The sequence below is a fragment of the Myodes glareolus genome, chromosome 4 (assembly GCF_982192425.1).
Source record: "Myodes glareolus chromosome 4, mMyoGla1.1, whole genome shotgun sequence".
Lineage (NCBI taxonomy): Eukaryota > Metazoa > Chordata > Mammalia > Rodentia > Cricetidae > Myodes > Myodes glareolus.
This window is the reverse complement of record NC_142029.1, coordinates 969,287-990,353: the sequence shown is the minus strand read 5'-3', so window position 1 is coordinate 990,353 and position 21,067 is coordinate 969,287.

The following is a 21,067-nucleotide window of genomic DNA, read 5'->3' as shown; positions in this document are numbered from 1 at the left end:
ATGGCGCAGGAGCATAGGGCAGCTGATTGCATTGCACCCACAGCCAGGAAGCAGAGCTGAATGCTGATGTTCTGCACCCCTTTTCTATTTTTATACAGTGTGTGTGATCCCAGGCATGGAATAGCACTGCTCATATTTAGGGTAGGTCACCCTACCTCAATTATCTCAACCTAGAAAACTTCTCGCAGACACACAGAAGTTTGTTTCTTAGGTGGTTCTAGATCCTGTCACACTAACAACCGTTAATAACCAGCACTCTCCCAATCCCTTCTTGCCTTTAGGAATTGAGAATGTTGAGAGTAAAACACAAATCTGTTTCCCCTACTCTTCCCACCTTCCAGGCCCCATGATGTATCTTCTTCTAGCTGCTATCCTTTTTTTTTTTAAATCTCTGCCCCTAGTGCCCTCCCTCGACCAGGTCAACCCTAACACAGCTCCAACATGGATTGTGTTGTAGGAGGCTGCTTGTTTGTTCCTGGCTGCTCAGCCCCGAAATAACTACACAGAACTGTATTAATTAAATCATTGCTTGGCCTATTAACTCTAGCTTCTTATTGTTTAGCTCTTACATCTTAATTTAACTCATTTTTATTAATCTGTGTATCACCATGTGGCTGTGGTTTATGGGCAAGGCTCCAGCTTGTCTGTCCCTGGCGGCAGTTTCATGGCTTCTCCTGACTCTGCCTTCTTTCTCCCAGCATTCTCTTTTGTTTTTCCTGCCTAGCTCTGTTCTGCCCTGCTATAGGCTCAAAGCAGTTTCTTTATTCAATAACCAATAAAAGCAACACATATACAGAAGGGCTTCCCACATCATCTCCACTTTTCTGTCTAAATAAAAAGGAAGGTTTTTACTTTAACATAATAAAATTACATATAACAAAACTGGTATTAAGCAAGAATTACAGTTACAATATTTACATTACTTTTATTATAACTAAGGAAAACTATAATTATAGCTATTTATTTTTAACTCCATTAAAGACTCTAAAAGGATATAATATTATCTAATTTAGCAGGAAGAGCATTGTAAGCAACTTTTATTTTTGGTTGTGAGCCTAGCCCTTAATGGCTGAGCCATCTCTCCAGCCTGTAGCAACTTTTAAAACTCTAGAATTGACAGAGACATCTTGCTGCCTGGACAGTCATTCAAAGTTTTTTTGTATTGTTGGAGCCTACAGGCCCATAGTATCCAGCAGACCTTTTACAAAGTAGGAAATTTGACAATTTGTTCTGCCTTGTAATGGCAAAGTCCATTAGTTACTATTTTCTGTGTCCTGCAGAGTGTCTAGTAGATTCTTTTATAAGACAGTAACCCCGAAGGACTGTCTCACCTTCTGGTTTTTTGTTTGTTTTTCTTTTGTGTCTCACTTTCTTTAGGCAACTTTAGTAGTTATTTTTCTGTGGGTCCTGCATGTCCAGTTCATACAGCATAAGATCAAGCAGTCCAGGCAAGAGTAGTTTTTTGTGCAAATGGCTAGCAAACTTCCTAATGAAGTAATTGATGCTGCTGGGAGCAGATGTGTCTCATTGTCATGAAAAGTCTTAAGGTCCTAAAACATTTTAAATGCCATATTCTGTAGTCTTTGAAAGATTTGAAGAATAACTATCTGAAATACACCTCTGTACATCTAGAAAATCTGAGTAGCATGACTACGAGCTTGACTATTATAGATGATCATTTATTAACCTATATTTTTAATTATACATTACATTTTTAAATGAGCTGCACAAACACAATACCTTAAAAAGAGCAGAAATATACATATAATAAAATTGATCTAAAATTTTTATCAATAAACCAAGGTCAATACTAATGTAAATCTCTATAGCATATCCCCCTTTAAGTGTAAACAAACATTTATATACAATATTTGAGAATTTGGCTGTAGTTTTTTTTTAAACTGCTTTTAGGTAGACAAAGTGATTTTAGGGAGTGTTTATGGAAACATTTTGGGGGGATGTTGGTCCATCAAACCACATTAGTTTGGAATTAATTCACAGGTCTTAATCTTCTGTGGAAACAAAAGCAGAACCTCTTTTTTAAAGCAACATATTTTTGATTCAAATTTTGAAGTCAAGATACCTTTATGTTGGTTTAATTTAGTTGTCCATATAATGAAATGTCTTTTGTTACATAGCTCTTTAGCAGTCAAAAAATTTAAAGAAAACACAATAATATACATAATCCAGAATCTCTGTGTATATTTTATCTTTTTTACTCTATTTTTTACAAGTTTAATATTTATTTTATTATCTTTACTCCTGTAATTTATGACTGTCTGTACTTTTTATACATTTTACATTTACTGTCTCTTTACTCTTTTTCCCAAGCCTACGTACATTTTTTTTGAAAGTAATTTTATTAAATTATCTACGTACATTTTTAAAACATATTGTGACTCATTTAGAGTTCTTTTATGTCTGAATCTGTCCTATTGTGTATCTGTAATCCTTTTTTGTCCTAGAGAGCTTTTAAAATGATAAGCACCTTGGTAGCAGGAGCCCTGGGTGTTGACTCCGCCTCTCTCTGCCTTTTAAAACAGAGGTACAATTACCGCCAGTTTTGAGACCACCAGGTAGGAGTTACACTTACCACTTTAACTCTGAGAAGGAGCATGTAGCACATAAACCCTTTTTATTTGAATAATAGCTAAATCTGCCACAAAGTACACTGTGCAGCCTGGAAATACCTCTGTGTATGGCGGCAGGAATCTGCCATGCTCTCCTGTTTGTGCATGCCTAGTAAAACTTCTGAAGAGAAGTCCCAGGCCCTACACTGAGAACAGAGGGACAGATGTGAAAAGGCCGCTTGTTTGTTTCCTGACTGCTCAGCCCTGAAATACTCACACAGAAACCATATTATTTGCAATACTGTTTGGCCATAGCCTAAGCGTAGTTTTGGCTAACTCATATCCTAAACTAACCCATCTTTATTAATCTGTGTATTGCCACGTGGTTGTGGCTTACTGGGGAAAGTTCTGGTGTCTGTCTCTGGCGGGGCTACATGGTTTCTCTCCAACTCTGCCCTTCTTTTTCCCAGTATTCAGTTTAGTTTTCTCTGCCTAGCTCTGTTCCTCTATAGCTCTGATATAGGCCCAAAGTAGTTCCTTTATTAACCAATGATATTCACAACTACAGAGAGGAATCCCACATTAGACAGAAACAAGAAGCCTCTTGTCCTAGAATTTAGGATGTAAAAGCAGAGACAGAGGCATGAAAAACGTGTCCAGTGAAGCACCACAGAAGCCTTTGAGTAGCTGCCAGAATCTAAGTAGGCTCAAAAGTGTGAGTGTACCCTTCCCTTCACTGTCATTCAGTTCACTGGGCACTCTGGGACTCTCCAGAGGATAATAAAAGTGACCAAAGGCCACCATTTCAACACACTCTCGTTACCAAAATGCTCAGCCAAAGCCCCTTTCTCAGCCTCCTCTGTTTCCCCCGTCACACTCAAATACAGTATTATGCCGGGTTCATGGATGAGGGAGTGAAGATTCATTGCTTCTGGAAAAACCAGGCATCTACTGGAAAATGTCTACTCTTTCAGCAGCAGTTAGCTGAAACCCTCTTAGAAAACCTGGGCAAGAAAAATACCCAATAAACTTTGTGAGGGCAGCAGTGATCAGATAAGAACCCAGAGACAACCTGGGAATACTTAGTGGAACATGTGGCTAGCATGCATAAGACCCTGAGTTCAATTCCTACCATGAAAGTAGCACCCGGTGGTAATGGATGAAGGAAACCACTGTGCTCTAGAGAGGAGGAAGGCAAAAGCCTGTGAGTGCCAAGAGCAGTTTCTACTTTGGCGAGATCCCCTTAAAGCAAGAGAATATAAAACTGAATAGAATTCAATTGGATCTGGGGATATGATTCTGTCAATACAGTGCCTCCCTGGCATGCAGGAGGCCTGGGAGCTATTCTGAGAATCTTGTTTACAGGTGCACACCTGTAACCCCTGCACCTGGGCCATTGTAGAGGCAGAGGCTTGAGAGTCAGAAGTTCAAAGTCACCCTCAGGAGCTAGTCTAGGCTACATGGAACTCTCAAAAATTAAATTTTAAAGTGGCAAAATTTACAAAAACATGATCTCACAGGCACTTTGCTACAATGTATCAGACATGAGTGGGCCCCAAGTTTAAGCTTTATTAGCTTCCCTGTAATTCCCAGCCTAGGTTGATGTGACCCTAGAAAAGCCAGTCACTCATCCGCACCCCAGAAATTCTTAGAAATCTTAGAGGGGCTTTGGACTGAAGCAAGGTGTGAGGTGAGGGAGATGAAGTCAAACCAACTTGCTTTAAATAAGTGTTGGCCAAATGTAACTGACAGTCATGTTAGAAAAGTCTTCCTAATCTCAAAGACCAGGGATTCTAAGGGGAGAGAGGTAGGCTGGAGGTTTTGCTCAAGACAGTGTGGTCAGATGCTGTGACAGTAAGCTGGGGAGCCTGTGTTGATGAAGCAGTGGGGCGGGGAATGACTATGGACCTGCAGGGTAACAACATCCTGCTTTTTAGCTCTTACGGTCTTATTAGAAAATTGCACTGGAGAGATCCTCTGCCCTCTCCTCCCTTCAGAGCAACACGGTCAGCTCTTTCCTCCCTCTAATTATCCTCATTTTGCGGCTCAGAAGTGAACTAATCAGAAGGCTGGCATTGCACAAGCTACTTCAAGTGCAATTTAGAATCCAGTGTGATGAAGAGAGTTGTCAGGCATGCGATTGTAAGGCAGCTTTCAAAAGCAAATGGAAGCTCTGAATGCAGGGGTGAGAATAAGGAAGTGGGGAGGGGAAGCTGGGACACCATTCACCATCGTTGTCATTACCCTCTTCTGCTTTCCTCCACCTGGAGAGCTGGCTTCCTTCCCTTCCTAATATGCACTGTTGCTGCTGCAACAGACCCAGATTTAAGGGCCTGAAACATCACAAGTAAATTTTGTTTGTTTGAGACAGCATCTCATACGGCCCGAGCTGACTTGTAACTCACTACTATGTGTCTGAGAATGACCCTGATGACCCTCCTGCATCCACCCTCTTGCGTGCTGGGAGTGTAGGCATGCACCATCACCCTCAGCTACAGGTTTGTTTCCTGAAAGCCCTGGGTGTCAGAAGTAAGCCTGAGTCTATGGGCTTAAAGCAAGGTGTCAACAGAGCTCTGCCCATTTGCCTTCTTGTCTTTCCCAGTGGCTGTCATATTCCTTTGGGATGTCATCTCCAACGTGGCAGATGACCAGTCTCTCTCACAGGTCCTCCTCTACTGTTACCCTCTTTCCTGCTAAGGACCCTGTGAGGACATTGGGTCCATGCCTGAATAATCTTATCTCCTATTTTAAAGTTCGCTGGTGAGCAACATTAGCGTCTTTGCCAATTATATTAACACACATTGCCCTAAGGCTAGGGCATTAGGATGTAGATATGTTAAGGGTCATGGCTTGCCTACTGTGAGTTTGTTGTTTTCCTAGACAGAAGCATGTACTGAATAACTGATTTTTGCACATTGTGTGCTTTTGTTTTTGTAAACCAGAGACAAACTAGTCCACTGAGATGACCTGGGAGGTCACTGGAGGGAAGGACCGTTCCTCAATCAAGTGAAAAATAGAAAATGCGACTCCTTTCCCTGAACACTGCTACTTTCATATCAGCGTCAGAGACCAATAATGACTGAAAATTAGGTGGCAAAAAGGCTTCCTGATTTCAGGATTCTAAATAAACATCTATCCCTCTTCATTCTTCCCTGTGGCAATATTTTGTTGGATTGTTATAGAGTCCGGCCACTGGGAGAGCCTCGACTGAATCAGGGAGAAAAAGTATCAGGCTTAGTCAATACAAGAATTAAGCGAGCAAATTCAAGCAGATGTACACGGGTCAGGCCGACTTTGCAGATGGAAGGAGGGAGAGTGAAGAGAAGCTGGGAGATGCTATCAGAGGGGGAGGATAGGGAAAACTAGAAATGTCAGATGCTCACATTCTTGCTACCAGGATACAGAGGCAGCCGAGAACCCAGTGGGTGTTCAACCAAACAGGGTTAAGGCTCGGTCAAGGATGGACTTCCCGCCTCCACTCTGTTCCAGACTTCACTCTGTGTTACCCTGACAACCTCCTCCTTCTGGTATTGACATTAGAGCGAGAAAGAAGGAAAAGCAGGCAAATGAAGAAAACAGTAATTAGAGGTGGACGCAGCTGTGTTCTGGCTTGTTTTATCTTGGAGGAAGCTCCAGAGAGGAGCCTGAGGGTTGGGGACAGGGACCTTTGGGCTGGTGCTGCAGACACTGGTGATATTGAACCTGTTTGCCAGCAATGTCAGAAGCGTCTCCGGGGCCGGCAGGATAAATTAAGTCTCAGAGGCTGTGTGTTCTGATGTCTTTCCTGCTGTCTCTAAGTTAGTCAAGGAGCTTCTGAGAACCACAGACTCGGGAAATGCTAGATCCTGGGTCATCCATGATTTCAGGGTCAACACCTCAATCCCTGGCTTTCCTGTCTCCTTTTCCTCACCCAGAGTGGGGTGTAGGAGGAATAGGAAAGGTACAGAAGTGGTTACTTCTCTCTTTTTCCAAATCAGGAAGCTGAGACCATGAAGGATATTAAGTTACTTACTTACGGTCATAAAACTAAGGTGGTCAGGATTCGAAACCAAATCCGATCAATTTTTAGCATCCTTTGGTAATTACTTCACTGGGACACACAGTGAGGTTCTCAAAATTTAGCCTGTATTAGAATCAATCCCCTGGAAGGCTGATCCCACACCTACAATTTTTGACTCAGAGTCTCTAGGGTTTGGCCAGATAATTTTCATTTTCGTTTTTTTTTTAGATTAATTTTTACTTTTATTTTATGTGTATGGATGTTTTGTCTGCACACATGCCTATGAAACCTGTGTATGCTGTGCCAGAAGAGGCCAGAAGAGGGCATGCGAACCCTGGCGACTGGAGTTAGAGCTGGTTGTGCTGATCTGTGCAAGCTGGGGACCAAACCAGAACCCTCAGGAAGACCAGCCAGTGCTCTCTTAAAGGGTTCTCTTAAAGGTGGTACCATCTCTCTAGTCTCAAGATATTGTATTTCTAACAAGTCTCTAGATAGTATTGATTTGCTGGGTCCTGGTATCATACTTTGAAAACCATTTATGTAAAGTAAACCATTAACCCTTGGACTTTTAAATATGCTGTTTGTAAAATAAGCATTTATACTGACTGGCTGAACCAAGTTGGAGAACTCCTTTGTTTTTGTTTGTTTGTTTGTTTGTTTTGTTTTTTATCAGAGTTACTTTAGCCAGTGTGAGGAGATTCAGATTCTATCCTTCTGACTTCAGGCAAAGGAACTTCCCTTTGATTTCTTCACATAAGAAGGCTGCACACAGCATTGTATTGGAAAAGAAGTAGCCGTCTGTATTCATTACTTTTCTCTTTGGTGTGATCAATTATCACAAAAGAAACTTAAGAACGGAAGGGTTTATTTCAAGGAAAGACAGTCCATCTCAGAGGGAAGGAACGGCAGCAGGAGCAAGAGCCAGTTGGTCGGTCTGCAGTCAGGAAGCAGAGAGAGGTGAATGAGGTTCACTTTCTCCTTATATTCAGTGTGGAACCCCCATCTGAGTGAGGATGCAAACCACGTTCAGGGTGGGTCTTCTATCTGGAAGCACCCTTACAGCTACAGAGGTCTGTTTCTGTGATAATTCTAAATCCAGTCAAATCGTCAGTTATGATTGCCCATCACAGTATTATAAAACGTAAAAACCTTATAAATAGGGCCAGATAGATGGGTCAGTGGCTGAGAGTGCTTACCCCATGCCAGGCAGTGGTGGCACACGCCTTTAATCCCAGTTCTTGGGAGATGGAGGCAGGTGGATCTCTATGAGTTTGAGGCCACCCTGGTCTACAGAGAGAGTTCCAGGACAGGTACAAAAGCTACACAGAAACTCTGTCTCAAAGCACTCACCCCAAAAGAATGCTTACCCCACAAATCTTAAGACCTGCCTGAGTCCAATCCCCAGATCCCATAGTAGCAGGAAAGAACCAACTTCTAAAGTTGTCCTCTGACCTCCAAGCATTGTAGCACACACGCGTGCCCACATTCACATATGCATGCCATATATACACATACTAATAACAATAAATAATTTGTACAATATTATAAAAAATGAACTAAAGCCTGTTAGATTGCTGCTAGAAGGTGCTGACTAGAAGCTTGTGCTTATGTGAGCATAGGGTGGTGCAATTTCTGGGCTTTTTTTTTTTTTTTTTAGCACAGGTGTCAAGGAGCCAAAGATCCTTCAGTCATCTCTCCAGGACAAGAGGAGTTTGTTTACTTTGCTGCTACTCATCTGCCTAGACCCCATTTAAGGGACTTGAAGAATAATCAGCCCAAGTATGAAAATATTGGAATCACCTCTTCCAGGATGCTTTCTTCATCTCTTTCCTGCTTCTCCCACTCCAGAGGGAGATGTATCCTTCCTCTGAGATCTTCAGTTGTTATGTTTGCCACTGTCATGGATGATGGGAATTCAGTCATCTGTCTCAACCATTAAACCCTTAGCCCCTGAAAAAATGCACCCAGAGTCTTCCTTCTCTATCCTCAGGACCAGAGATGTTTAACATGAGTTACTCAGATGCTGTTGGATGGAATGATGAATCTATTTGTTCATGCCCGACTAGTTCAATTCACAGAGATTCAGTTGTTCTGATTGGCTGAGAAAAATTAACATATAAACCAGAGACAAGCAGAGAGGTGTTAAGCACTCTTTTTTAAAAAAAAAATTCTCTTCTAAGCACTTTGACAATCTGCATTTGAAGAGCCATTGGTTAATTCCAAATGAATTAAATGTATTTATTCAAGTAGATTCAGTAGGAACAACCCCTGGCTGGCAAAATTTTATTAGTAAACTTTGTTTACTATTTGGCTTTATAAGTAATTCGCTTCTGTTTTGCTTTCTCAGCCCCCTTCCTTTTGCATTAAGGTGGGGTCTTGGTAGCAGCCCTGGCTTCTCTAGAACTCAATATTCTTTTGCTTTGGCCCTCGTAGTCCTGAGATTACATGCTTATTATTTTTTAAGTTTCACTATTCAGTCAGATGGACCTCTGCCTCCACAGTTTGCAGGTTGTGTGAGCCATCTGTGGTCAGACTCAACTTCTACGTCTCTCTAGTGTTACCTCCAAGTCTCATAGCAACTGTTTTTATCCACGGTGTGGGACATGCATGGATGGTTGTTCTCAGCATCCCATGGAAGTCATTTAGAAATGCAAAATCTTGACCGCATCCGAGATCATCTGGTCCCTGGGTTATGCATATGAATATTCACATTCGCTATAGATGACATGGAAATTAAGTTACTAAGTACACACTCTGGGCAGTCTGCCATCACCCATAAGTCAAGCCCTTTGCACATCTCTACCCCGCACACCTTGGCAGCCCCAGTCACAGCCCCATCTGTAGCATCAGGGTCTGTGAGCATTGAGAGTTTACCTGGTGACAGGCACTGCTTCAACTCTCTCTGTCTTTGTGCTCACTTGATCCTTAAAACAAAGCTTTGCCTATCGTCTTTTGCAGATAAGAAGTCGAGGGTGACAGAGATGAAATAACTCCTTGTTCTCAGTAGTCCCTGGCCTGTGATAAAGTTTCTGCAACAGAGAGCTGTCTTGGAGGGATGGATTATTCTATTTTTAAACAGTTACGCAAGAGTCTGGTTGATGATAGACTGCACTGTGGTGACCACCTGATGTTTCTGACTCATTGCAAGCTCTAGCACGGGATTTCTCTGTCTGAGCAGAGTTAGGAAGATAATACCTCATTGCCTGCCCCATCCCATGGATGTTTCCTCCTTCTGGCCCATCTCCTCCTCCTCTTCCCCTCTCCTTCCTCTTCCCCTTTTTCCTCCTCCCTCATCCTCTCCCTCACTTCCTCCTTTCTGATTTCCTTTTTTGTCTCCTCCTACCATGAAAGCTCAGCTTAGTCACTCTCCTTCATCCTAATAGAAATTTTTAAATGCTGGTGATGGCCGTGATTTTACTGTTATTGTGTGATCAGCCAGGAATTCCCGTGGCTTACATTTATTTATTGTTCTTTGGAGATAGAATCTTACTCTGCCGGTCAGGATGGCTCAAACTTGTGCTCCTCCTGCCTCAGTTCCTGAGAACTAGGATTGAAGCTTAGTAAGAGTAAGTACTTGGTCAAATGTACAAGGTTCTGAGGTTTAATCACCATCGCTGGAAAAAATAGGCATCAGAGTGCTCCTTAGGTATATATTCTGAAGAATTAATTAAGAAATAACAAAATATAGCTATGTTTGTCACTGTTGTGACAATACTTAGAGGTATTGGCTATCAGTCCCTGGAAAGTCACAAACAAGCAAAGCACATACCATCAAGTCCCTCAGCTACTGAGAGATGACACAGTTATGTCATTGTCATTAATACTCGCTGACCAGTTCCCACCTTCCCTCCAAGTCTCCGGCACTCATTAAACTAAATTCTTTCCATGCATGTACCATTTGTGTTTTCATCTCCTTGACAAAATACCTGAGAGGAGCAATTTAAAGGAGGAAACCTTTATTTTGGCTCATGGTTTTGGAAGTTTCTGTTCATATTGGGTTGGGCTGCCTCCAGTGTTTGTGTACTGTGATGAGGCAGAAATGTCATGGCAGAAGCCAAGGTGGGGCAGAGCTGCTCACTGTGGCAGTTTGAATGGGAAAAGTCCTCTATTGACTCGGCTTATGAACATTTTGTTCTCAGTTGGTAGCTCTGTTTGGGGAGTTCAGGTGGGTAACCATGCTGGAAGAAGTATGTTATTAAGGACAGACTCTGAGAGTTCAGCAGCCTCTGGGCATTTCCAGTTCACACTCTGCTTCACGCCTGTGTTTGAAGTTCTGAGCTCTTATCTTCCTGCTTTTGTGGTGCCTGCAGCTTCTTGCTCTGCCTCCCCTACACGATAGACTCTTATTCCTCTGGAATCATAAGACAAAGTAAACTCCTTCTATTGTAAGTAGCCGTGGTCATGGTGTTTTATCTCAGCAACAGGACAGTAATTTATATACACGCCTTATGTAGGCTGGGAAACTGAGAAGGGCAGAGGGCGGGACCTAGAGCAAGACAGCTCCCAAGAACCTACATCTCCAATTAGACCTCATCTCCATCATCTCGATGACGGCCCAACTCATGAGTTAGAACAGAGCCCTCACGTGACCAAGCCTTCAGCAAACAAGGCTTAACAGCAAACAATCTTTACACTCCACAAACTCAACAGAGTTGGAAACTGAGGCCTCTGTTCTTCTTGTCTGTTGTGTGATTTGAGCTGGAAAATGAGACATTAATCTTTGGGATCTAGCTGAGCACACAACTGTGTGTAAAACTGTATTTGCTGGACAAGGGTAAGGGATACATGATCAGTTGATTTCATTCACTTACAGAAGACAAGATCCATAAACACAGATTTAAGGAACAGTTAGCTTTGATGGGTAGCTGAAGCAGGAGGATTGTGGATAAATTGCAGATAATCACCAAAATATGGGCAAGATACACTTAAGACACTTGGAAATAAGTGTGTGTTGCCCATAGTCTCTTAATAATAACACATAACAAGTTCTGATAATAACAAATTCTAAATATCTTTAGGCCAAATGTAACTAATACTGTTTTATAAATTCAGTCTTCAAATACGATGATCTCTTTCTAGAAGCAATCATGGGCCTAAGGAGATTTGCAGCACTTGGAAGGATTTTCCCTTCCCTTTTAATGAACGGATTAAAACCTAAGCCTAAGGTCTGTCTCTGTGTCAAAGTATAATTAAGGTCTGAGTCATTCCAAGTGGGATATTTTCATGTGCACTTGAGAATCATAAGGCTTTAGGAAGAAAAAATGCGACATTTTGGAAGTTAATTAAGGAGGTGATGTTTGGTAATGAATCCTTTTCACTTTTGGGCTCCTAAGAAAAGAAGAATTTCACCCTAGGATGCTTAAAACCCAGGTGCATGGTAGCAACTTCCAGAAAAACACCCAGTCCCATCTCTTCATCGATACCTCTCAGACAAGGTGATCCTGAGGTATTATTGGCCCATAAATGACAGGCTTAGCCCACAGGTCACAAATACCAAGGTGGAAAAATGACCCATGGTGATTTGAATGAGAACAGCTCCCATAGGACCAGGTATTTGAATACTTGATCTCTAGTTAGTGGCCCTGTTTGGGTAGGTTTAGGACGTGTGGCCTTGCTGGAGGAAGTATGCCACTGGGGTTGGGTTTTGAGATCTTAAAGACTTGCACCATTCTGAGTTCTCTCTGTTTCCTGCTTGAGGTTAGAGGTGTGAGCTCCCAGGTATTCCTGCCATCATGCTTGCTGTCAAGCTTTCCTGAAATGATTGTGATGGATTCTCCCACCTCTGGAACTGCTTTCTTCTATGAGTTGTCCTGGCCATTGTTTTTTATCACAGCAATAGAAAAACAACTGATACATGGATCATCCAGTTCCCATGCCTTTCTTCAAGAAGCAAAGGTAACTGTGAATAGGTGGTATAGGAGGGTCTTCTTTCTATGTGTTGCTTTCATTGATTAAATAAAGAGATTCCCTTGGCCTTTTGATAGGGCAGAAAATTAGGTGGACGGAGTAGACAGAACAGGATGATGGGAAGAAGGCAGAGACAGAGAGCTGCCTGCCATGAAGCTGCCAGGTCAGACATGCTGAATCTTTCCCAGTAAGCTACAAGCTCATGGTGACATACAAAGTATTAGAAATGGGTTGAATCAAGATGTGAGAGTTAGCCAATAAGAGGCTAGAACTAATGGGCCAGGCAGTGTTTAAAGGAATACAATTTCCATGTGGTTATTTTGGGGGTTAAGCTAGCTGGGCGGCCAGGAGCCAGGCAGCAGGACGCAGTCCGTTCCTCCTTACTACAAATAGGGAACTGATTTTTGCTGAAGAAAGAATAGCCGAAACTTTACTGGTGCTGGCAGATGACTCAGAAGACAGGAGCACCTCTTGCTCAGTCCTGAGGACCTGAGTTAAGATCCTAGTGCTCGTGTCAGGAAGCTCACAGACACCTGTAACGAACCGTAAGGCAGCTTTCTCGACCTGGGGATTGTGACCTTTTGGGGGGTTGAATGAGCCTTCTACAGGGGTTGTATCTCAGATATACTGCATATCAGATTTTACCTTACGATTTCTGGTGGTAACAAAATTACAGTTATGAAGTAGCAGTGAAAATAATTTTATGATTAGGGGTCACCACAACATGAGGAACTAACTGTATGATAGGGTCACAGCGTTAGGAAGATTGAGAAACACTGCAAGTGATCTGGTACCCTGTTCTCGCTTCTGAGGTATACACATACACTCATATAGACATACACACACGCACACGCGCGCACACACACACACACACACACACACACACACACACACACACACAAACCAAGGCCTGTTTGGAGCGCCTGAGGCTTGCTATGCTATGCCTTCAGAGTGGGCAGCAACACCCTTCTCACCTTCCGTTTTGCTTGTCGGGAGGACAGCTGATTGTATGGGACTTTGGCCAGGTGACATGCTTGTTGCTTTTTCAGACATTTTACTCACTTCCTTCAAGCAAATCTGTGCAGCAAGCACAACGAGAGGCAGTCTGGCTTTGGTGGGTCAGATCTTAGACTCTGGAGCCAGACAACACTGAAACATTTCACAGCTGTGTGGCTGTGCTGGCTGGTTTTCTGTCAACTTTACACAAGCTAGAGTCATTTGGAAAGAGGGAACCGCAATTGAGAAAATGCCTCCCACGCCAGGCAGTGGTGGTGCACTCCTTTAATCCCTGCACTCGGAAGGCAGGGCAGGTGGATCTCTGCGAGTTCAAGACCAGTCTGGTCTACAAGAGCTAGTTCCAGGACAGGCTCCCAAGCTACAGAGAAACCCAGTCTCAAAAAACCAAAAGAAACAAAACAAACAAGAAAGAAAGAAAGAGAGAGGGAGGGAGGGAGGGAGGGAGGGAGGGAGGAAGGAAGGAAGGAAGGAAGGAAGGAAGGAAGGAAGGAAGGAAGGAAGGAAGAAAATGCTTCCTATAAGGCTGGCCTGTTGGCAAGATTATTAAGAAAGTGCATTTTCTTAATAGTGATGGATGTGGAAGGGCCAGCCTGTTGTAAGTGGTGTCACCTGAAGGCGTAAGTCACAAACAATCCCATACCAGTTTGGAATTATGATTAATAGAATGGTTATTTATTCAAAGGGGAAAAAACTTACAGATTACCGTCCCAGACAACAGCCCCTCTGCGCGATCAGGAAAGGAGTCTAGGAGCCCAAAGCGGAGCAGGAAGCCAGAGAGGAGGACAGCTGCTGCTTTTTTAAAGAGAGAGAGACCACGCCCCAATGGGCTGGTATCTCAGTGGCTATTGGCTGAAGGAGCGGAAGGAGCTCCTGCAGCAGTCACCCCTCAGCAGGTTGTTCTGGGGTGTATAAGAAAGCAGACTGAGCAAGCCTTGGGAAAATAAGGCAGCAAGCAACACTCCTCTATGGCTTCTGCTTCTCTTCCTGCCTCCAGGTTCCTGCCTTGTTTGAGTTCCTGCCCAGACTTTCTTCAGTGATGGACTGTGATATACAAGTATAAACCAGATAAACCTTTCCTCCTCAATTTGCTTTTGCTCATGGTGTCTTACCATAGCGATAGCCTCTCAGTCCCCCCATTTCCGCAAACTGAAGGTGGTGACATTGTCCCCAGAAAGTTGGATGACGGTTCTTTTGTTCTACCCAGAAGAAATCATGGCAGGCCTCAGGTATAACAGGAACTGTTCCTACAAGTGTTACAGCCCTTTGTTAGTCTGCAGTAACCAATATTAGCTCTCAGCCTGTGGCCTGAGGCGTTGACTCTATGACTTGGCATCTCTCTGGAAAGCTTCTGGTGACCAGTGCCTTTAAATTCTCTTTTCTTGACCCCTCTTACCCTTTTTGAGTCATCTTTCCACTCTCTCCTGTCATTTACTTCCACATCCTTTCTTCCTGGCTTGGTGGCCATAGAATGGCTCAGTCACTCCATCAGATGGTGATGCCCTGATGGCTTCAATAATTCAGTGACTTGCTGTTGAGAGACTCAGGATACCCACCTCTGAAACTGATAGCTGCTTGGGACCCAGTATGCTGCTCAGGTACTGGGTACCAGGCATGGTTGGGGTCACTCAGGTGTTAACATCCATTTTTGAGTAGTCACTAGGTGAGTCTGGTACTGGGCTAGTGGGTAACACCAAATGGTCTTAAGTCTAAGGCATGCCTGCAGGATCTTTATCTATTGGGCTAGCAGCATTTCAAGTAAAAATGTGCACTGAAGTGTATTTGGGCTTTTGCTTTTCTTTCCTTTCCTTTCTTTTCCTTCCCTTCCCTTCTTTCCCTTCCTTTTCTTTTCCTTCTCTTCTCTTCTCTTCTCTTTTCTTCTCTTCTCTCTTTTCTTTCTGAGACAGGGTTTCTTTGAGAGTAGCCTTAACTGTCTTGGAAGTAGCTCTATAGATCAGGCTGGCCTCGAACTCACAGACATCTGCCTGCCTTGGCCTCCTGAGTGCTGGATTTTCTTTTCTTTTTTTTTTTTTTTACAATCTTTTTGCACATGTCTATAAATGACCTCAAAAGAAACATGAGTACTATCAATTTTGGAGTCATACATCAACTTTAGCAAATAGTCACAAATACAGAATCTGTGATGAGTAAGAATCTACTGTAATTCTCTATGCAACAAGATCACACTCAGCTGGTATGAGGTCACGTGCTTATAATCACAGCACTCAAGAGGCTGAAGCTGGAGAATCTAGAATGCTCTGGGCAACACGGTGAGACTCTGTCTCAAAAATATAAAACAAGGGGCTGGAGAGATGGCTCAGTGGTTAAGAGCATTGCCTGCTCTTCCAAAGGTCCTGAGTTCAATTCCCAGCAACCACATGGTGGCTCACAACCATCTGTAATGGGATCTGGTGCCCTCTTCTGGCCTGCAGACATACACATGGACAGAATATTGTATGCATAATAAATAAAAATATTTAAAAAAAATATAAAACAAGGGAGAGCGGGATGGCTCAGTGGTGCCCAATCTGACAACCTGAGTTTGATTGCTAGGACTCACACAATGGAAAGTAAAAACGGACTCCCAGAAGTTGTCCTCTGGCCATCACATGCCATGGCAGGAACACTCAAAACAAATAGTAAATAAATGTAGTAGTGATAAAGCCTAGACGCTGTTTGAAGAGTGGGGGGAAGGAGGGAGCACCTAGATTGGAGGATTATAGCAAGTATAGGATGCTGTGGAGGGACATGGAAGATGCTTGAGAGAACAGGCAACATGACTTCTATGTGGGAAGAGGGGAAAGGCAGAGTCTTTACCAGTTGAGTATGTGGGATAGCAGATAATTTAACTACAATGAACAGAAAACCCGAGATGTGACTTAAATAAGAGTCCTTATTAGCTCTTGTCCTGGAAGTTCTAAGAACAATGTGGGTGTCAAGCAGAAATTGATTTGGCGTTCCTTTTCATGGCAATCTTAGCAGGTTTCCCATTCTGCTCTAGATGGGGGTGGGGAGGAGGGAAAGAGACGGGGTGGGAGAAGCCTAGGCTTCATAATAGGGAACACAAGAGAGACAGGGGAAAAGGCAGGAACACTTAGGGAAGAGAGGAACTGAGAAGGCTGGATGGAGGCTGTCAGGAGTCTGTTCTGCTATCACCGTGCACCTAACCCCTGCCTGGTTGCTAGGATATTCATGGAAGTATCTGAATGAAGACCACAGCAACGTAGGAAGTGAAGGATCAGAGGATGGTGAAAAGTGAGGATATATGGGTGGGAGATATACAGTGGTCAAATACCTTAGAAAAGAAACATTGGAAAAAAGGATTTTTCCCATTCTTATTCTGTGGCAGTCTATTTCAGTACAGAGAAGGAGACAATGCCATGAAGTTTGGAAAAGGACTAGCCCTTGCGTCAAAAGAGCCCTGGTTCTGATTTAAGCCTCTTACAGGGTGAATCATGAATTTTAACAGTGTTGATCAAATCACCTTGAAGAACTCCACTTCTTTATCTGGGAAAATCTGATAAGCATGATGTGAGTCATGGTTACAGTCAAAACACATCTTGACAGCCAGGCCTGGTAGTGTTTGCCTTTAATTCCAGCAATTGACAAAGGCCGTGGATCTCTGTGAGTTTGTGGCCAGACTGGTTTACAGAGCGAGTGCCAGGGAGGGCTACACAAAGAAAACCTGTCTCAAAAAACCAAACCAAACCAAAAACAAAGCAACAACAACAACAACAACAACAACAAAAAACCCAAACCATGTTTGGACTTCCTTGTGATCTATGTATAGTGAGAATCCCTTTGACTTTTTCCTCACTGACCTAGTTTCTCACCTATCAGTATTCCTCTCCTAAACCACATTATAATCTAGTTTTCTAACAAAAGCGTCTTTGGGTGAAAATCACTGTACCAGAGACCGACAAGATGGCCAGAAGTCATGTAAAGGCAGAAGGAGAGAACCAAGCCCACAACGTTGCCCTTTGATCTCCACAGGAGTGCTATGGCACACGACCCCTTCTCCCCACATCTCTCTATTATCAAAGATAAAGGAGACAACCTGAGGCCCAGGCAGCCCCCCTTCTGGTCAGAAAAAGACCTGTTAACTGCCTGAGTTGAAGTTTCCAGACAAAAAGCCTCACCTACTTGAAAGATTTTATAAGCTTGATTGAATGATTGTGGGGAACTAGAATATAGAGAATTATCTTGGGCTATCTCAGCCCCTGCACTAGCCTATCTTTATGTGAGACCAAACGTCCTGTGATTATCAAGTGGAGTCCTTTGGGAATATACTTCCCATGTCCAGACGCCATCAGATAACTTCTGAGGCCGATAGCAGACTTCCCCACTTTACTGTAACCCACTCTGTTTCTTCTGGTATGTTTGGATTGGTTCCTATGTTGGAATGTGATTTTGGGATTACCTGGATCTGTGTTCCCTGACACAGTCGCTCATATTTGGCTCTAGAACAAATCACTTTTTATTTCCTTTGAGGTGAGACCTTTTCATTTTACTTATATTTATTTATTTATTGCATTGTCAACTATCTCATAGCTTGGTCTATATATCTTCAGTCCTTTGTCTCATGGTTTTCTATATATTCTCGTTGGGCACGGTGGGGAGAAATTAGTAGCAACCTGCTTTTCCTTCCCAGTTTCCACTTCCTGATTTCTCAGGGAATACAGGGAAAGGAGTCAAGATTCTGATAACAAGCAGAAGAGGAAAGGAGCTGTTTCTCAGACCAAGGCAAAAGGGGAGAAACAAATGAACAAAAGACAAGTTGGTCATTTCCGGACTTCTTTCCTTGTAAGGCAGGAGTGGGCATCAGAGCAGAGGGAAATCATGGATTAGTTAACCCTGGATTATCTCAGGTTGCTTCTTTTGTGTGAAGATTAAAGCAGAGAGAAGGAACTTTATCATCAGCCCAGTTTCCCTGGGACTGTTGGGAAACCTGCCCATTCATTCTCAGGTCCCAGTTTCTCAGGCCAACTAAAGAGCTTTGGTTTCAGCTTGGTGATCTGGAACTTTGGTGTGATGATTCCACCTGGCCTGGGACTGTTGAGACCAACAGCAAGGCTTAGAGCAGACTGATAGCTTCCAGTAGTCTTTATTTAACGATGGGGAATCATTCCCTGTGGAGTCTGCAGAGAGGAGCGCTTTCATTTTCCAAATTTTCATAAAATGCATATGCATACAATTTACCACTTTAACTGTGAGAGGGAAGCAAAGAATTCCATCCCAGGCCCTTTTTACCTTTTGTTTTGAGACGGGGCTCATTAAGTTGCCAGGCAGCCTTCTGCCTTGGCTTCCCAAGTATCTGGAATTATAGGCAGGTACCACCACTCCTGGCTTATTATAATTATTTTTATATTTTGCATTGCATTTTTCAGAAAAGGTCTTACTACATAGCCTTAGCTGGTAATCTTCCTGCCTTAACCTCAGAACTATTTGAAATGCAAGTATGTACTACCATGCCCGACTTCCTTTTCTTAAAAAAGAAAAAAAAAGACGTAACACACTCTGCACAGCTAGCAGCTTGTCTCTTTTAGTTAATAATGTATCTTTGCAACATGATCTTTAAGAGTGAAAGGATTTACTTTCATGCCTGTGTCTTTGATGTAAAAATAGCTACTTTTCAGTAAAGCAAGTGACTTTTAGGAAAATTCCACTTGAAATAATCTTCGAAAAATGTCAATGTTAACTTTACTTCATAAGAGGACAGAGTGGTTTTGAAGGAAAATAAAGATGGAGGTTATATGTCCTTTATGAGAAAAAGGCATTCTGGTTATGTATGAATGCAGGCATTAGGAGGGACAGGTACTAGGTAGGCTGCCCACAGACCTCCTCTTCCCCTCTATTTCCCTAGACCCAATCTCCCAGTCTCCTCCCTAGCACGGCAACAGGACCCCAGCTGCAGCCTTCCTTCCCCTTGCCCACATCTCCTGTGGGTCCCACAGACCATCCTTTCCTAACCTCCCACCCCGACTCATCACTCTTCCTTGGCCTCTGTATCCAGCAGACACCCCCTGATAAACCACAGGCCATCCCTGCCAGAAACCCGGGTAGGCTGCCCACAGATTTCCTCTCTCTGTCCTTCCAGCCCAAGCCCCCCAGTCTTGTCCCTAGCACTGAAACACAACACCAACCGTAGCTCTCTCTCACCCCTGCCCACATCTCCTGTGGATCCCTCAAACCACCCCCTCTAACCACCCTTGTGGCTTTGCCCCAGATCCCAACAGCAGTAGGTAACCCCTGCTAACCCAAGGGCTGCTTTTCCCAGGGCAACAAGTAGGCTGAAGGCAGGCCCATTCCTCTCTTACTGCTCTTGAGATCTGACCCTTCCCCCCAGTCTCATCCCCAGCTCTGTAGCAAGAAACCTGCTGTGGTCTCCCTTTCCTCTCTGACCCCATCCCCAAAGAATGACAAAGACTTTCTCCAAAACTCCTTTCCCTAACCCATTTCTGTTAACAAGCCTTCTATACCAGCAGATGTTCCCTGTGAACACATCAGCTGAACAGACCAGCAAGACAGGCAACACACAGCCATCACACTCCAAAATTCAGAGAGGAAACAGAAACCAAGGAACACCCACCCAACAAACAAATCCAGAAATCAACACCTAGACCAACAATCATCCTAAACCCGGATTCAAATACACCAAAGTAAAAACACAATGGATAAGTCTGCCTCCGCTAGAGCCCAGCCACCCTACCACAGCAGCACTTAGTATTGCAACACAGCTGAAGCACAAGAAAAAGACCTTAAAACAGCCTTCAGGAACATATTAGAGGTCCTTAAAGAGGAAATGAACGAATCCCTTCAAGAAATCCAGGAAAACACAAATGAACAGGAAATAAATAAAACTGTCCAGGACTTGAAATGAGAAATAGAATCAGCATAGAAAACCCAAACTGAGGGAATTCTGGAAATGAAAAATTTAGCAATTTGGACAGGAAGTACAGAGAAAAGCCTTAGCAACAGAGTCTGAGAGACAAAAGTGAAAATCTCAGGTGCAGAAGATATGATGGAAGAAATGGATACATCAGTCAAAGAAAAAGTTAAATCTGAAAAGGTCCTGACATAAAACATACAGGAAATCTGGACACTATAAAAAGATCAAACCTAAGAATAATAGGTATAGAGGAAGGAGAAGAATCCCAGCTTAAAGGCCAAGAAAATGTTTTCGACAAAAATCACAGGAGAAAATTTTTCTAACATAAAGAAGGAAATGTCTATAAAAGTACAAGAAGCTTACAGAACACTAAATGTATTGGACCAGAGAATAAAGACCCCTTGGCACATAATAGTCAACACACCAAAAATACAGGACAAAGAAAGAATATTAAGAGCTGCAAGGAAAAAAAAGACCAAGTACCATATAAAGACAGGTTTATTAGAATTATATCCGACTTCTCACTGGGGACTCTAAAAGCTAGAAGAGCCTGCACAGATTGCTACATCTTTTAAATAGCCCTTAATAATATAAAATATCTTGGAGTCTCTTCAGTCAAGCAAGTGAAAGATCTATATGAGGCTGGAGAGATGATTCAGAAGTTAAGAGCACTGGCTGCTCTTCCAG